Source organism: Myotis lucifugus, unplaced genomic scaffold (assembly GCF_000147115.1).
Source record: "Myotis lucifugus unplaced genomic scaffold, Myoluc2.0 scaffold_1072, whole genome shotgun sequence".
Taxonomy (NCBI): domain Eukaryota; kingdom Metazoa; phylum Chordata; class Mammalia; order Chiroptera; family Vespertilionidae; genus Myotis; species Myotis lucifugus.
Window position 1 is genome coordinate 33,021 of NW_005872120.1, and position 3,412 is coordinate 36,432.

Genomic DNA, 3,412 nt, shown 5'->3' on the forward strand with positions numbered 1-3,412 from the left:
GAGCACATGCACAAGTGCAGACTCGATATCCAGTAGGGGCGTGCAGCAGGCGGCGCATCCAAGTTCTCTCGCATCAAGAATGTTTCAATCTACGAATCCTAACAGAAGAAAATGTCTTTTTATTTCGGAAAGAAATGAACAGGGATGGAGGGAGGGTGACCAGGTAGGGGGTAGGAGGGGGGGGTGGAGGGGGGGGGGGGGGGGGGAGGGAGGGAGGGAGTCCTGGTCCTCACCAGCATTTCATCCCCAGGGTCCCACCCGAAGAGGCTGCTATAAGTCTTCGCTGTCTTGCTGTTAATTAACAACTGATTTAATGAACATTGTGGATATTTTAAAAATGATTTTTTTATTGATGAAAGTAGTGACTTTTAATTAGCCTGACAAATGCTAAAAATGGCCTCTTTATTGGCGCAATTACAGACTTTCAGGCTCTGGGGGTCGACGGGAATCGTTGGAGACACGTCCCACCGTGGAGTGAACACGGCGTGAGGCTGCGTGAGGCCGGTCCCTGTACCCCTGTGGCTTGCTCCCCGGGGACGGGGCGCAGGGGACAGCCTCTGGCTTAGGGGGGTTTCTGCTTGGAGCTTGTCAGCTTGAGGACACGGAACCCTGAGTTCCTGGCCGGACCTTCACTCACGGTTTCCGATACTTAACACATTGCACTTACAGAACAGGGAGGGCCCTGGCCTGCTCGGCCGGCCTTAATGACGGTCATTAAGTAGCCGTGTGGCCATTATAATCTCATCAGCACAGATTTCAGGGGGCGTCTGGAAAACGTATCCACCACAAATAGCCAGAGAATGGCGTCTGGTGGCATGGGCTGGAGTTGGACAGCAACACCCCGGCTTGGAGAGGCTCAGGTCTAGTGATGGGAGCATGAAGAGAAGTGAGAGCAAGATGAGCTTATCTCAAAGCCATAATCTGTGAGAGAGACGAAGGAGTCAGAGGGGAGAATGCAGGGCTTCCACCCAGGGGTGCCTGAGAGATCCGCCCAGAGGAGCTGATGCCGGGTCTGGAAGGGGAACGCAGAATGTGCCAGAAAGTTGGGGTTTTCTTTGGGGAGGGCAGACAGTCTAGATCAGTGATGGCGAACCTATGAACTCATTTTTTTGGTTGATTTTTCTTTGTTAAATGGTATTTAAATATATAAAATAAATATCAAAAATATAAGTCTTTGTTTTACTATGGTTGCAAATATAAAAAAATTTCTATATGTGACATGGCACCAGAGTTAAGTTAGGGTTTCTCAAAATGCTACCACGCCGAGCTCAAAAGGTTCGCCATCACTGGTCTAGATGTTAGAAACAAAGGAGATAAAAATGTATTCCTACAAAAAATAACAAATGTATTACACACACACACACACACACACACACATATTTATATCTATAATAATAAAAGCATAAGATGCTAATTAGACCAATGTCCTTCTGGACGAAGCCGGGGCTGCGAGGGAAGCCGGGGTCCCGGGTGTCAGAGGGAAGCTGGTGCAGCAGCCAGGGGAAGGAAGGCCTACTCTTGCACGAATTTCGTGCATTGGGCCTCTAGTGTATAGATATAGATATAGATGTAGATGTAGACGCAGATGTAGATGTAGATATAGATACATGGATACATAGATACATAGATACATAGATATAGATATAGATAGATAGATCACACACACACACACACACACACACACACACACACGCACGCACTGAGAGAAATCCACCAAACGACTGTGCTGAGCGTTGTAAACACGCCTGGTCTGCAGCATCGATCTCCAGGATTCCGCTTTTACAAAACAGCAGGTGACTGTCCTGACGGCGACTCTGCAGCCACACCTGCCACAGTGACTAAGAAAGTCACCAGCCCGCCGAGCGCGCCGCACCCTCCGGAACCGCCGCCATAGGACCGAGGGCAGCACGCCATCTCACGGAGTTAAACCACTTCCTGCAGATGACATCCTCCCGAGCTCCCACCGTGTCCACAGGGTCCCCGCAGGCCGGGGGGCCATCACGGCTCCCGTCAGAGCGCCTGCTCCCCCCGGGGACGCTGGGCCCGGGAGACTGAGGTCTGGGGCTACTCCCCTGCTTGTAGGAAGCAAGCAAGTCCTGTCTTTAAACACAGATTTTAAATCCCCTTTTCCTGTCCGACTGTAACTGCGTCTGCACATGAGCGAGCGTGTGGAGGCCGCAAAGAGCACATTGGCGTGGCGTCCCTGCTTTAACCCGCCCCGTCTGGTAGGGGCTCCACCGTGGGTGCGAGGAATCAAACGAGTGGGAGCTGTGGGCGCGAAGTCACAGGCTCAGGCCCTCGGTGCGCCCTCTACCCACCGGAGCAAACCGCCTCCGCTCCCCAGACGGACCACCCGAGAGGCGGGTTTGAACCGTAAATGGTGCGCCTCCCTCACCCACAGACGTGATAAACACACCCAGTGTCCTTTCTCTGCGCGCAATCAATAAACATTATCAGCATCTATGTTAGAAGAGCCGTCACTTACTCAGTACTTCACACATGCTTACAGTGAATTCTTTTTTAAAAATATATTTTAATTGATTTCAGAGAGGAAGGGAGAGGGAGAGAGAGAGAGAGAAACATCCATGATGAGAGAGAATCATGGATCGGCTGCCTCCTGCACACCCCACACTGGGGATGGAGCCTGCAACCCAGGCCTGTGCCCTGACCGGGAACTGAACGGTGACCTCCCGGTTCACTGTAGCAAGCCGGGCGACAGTGAATTCTTATCAGGCACCGTGCTAACAACTTCGCTCTCCCCTTCAAGGGCACGGAGGCTGGGAGCTCTAACTCCATGCACCCCGAAGGGCAGTGAGCAGCCTACTCGTTAAATGACCAGGGAATACCGCGTGTTATCATGGTGATGTCTTCCTGGCACAGTGCCGACTGGAGAATTAATCTGAGACCATCTGTGCTTACCAGGTGGCATTAACACTGGTCCCTGGACCCATTCTCTCTCTCCAACGAATGAGATGACTCTTTCTAATAATCTTGACAATTCTCTGAACATACTGAAATATATTGAAAGACAGCATTGGGCATCGGAGTCATGTTCTGTCAGCATTAGTTAGGAGACCGTTTCTTACTGGGGCCTTGTGTTTGCTATTCTTTCTACAGGAAACTCGGAAAAGAAAAAGCATGAAACTCTCACTCCTTTCTCTCCACCACAGAGTGGGTGTGCCAGACTGGCTGAGGGTGTGCCATCGCCGGCCCAGGTGGCTACTTGACCCGGAAATCCGCTCACATGGTGTGTTTCTCGGATGTACCAAGCGATTGATGGTCTCCAAGGAGCGTTCTCACCCACCTGCTTCTCCCGGAAGCTCCGGAGGGTAGGAGGCAATAAGTCAACATTTTTCCAGAGGAGGCAACTGGCTCAGAGAAGCCCCAGGGATGAGCAGTGGGGGTGGAGGTG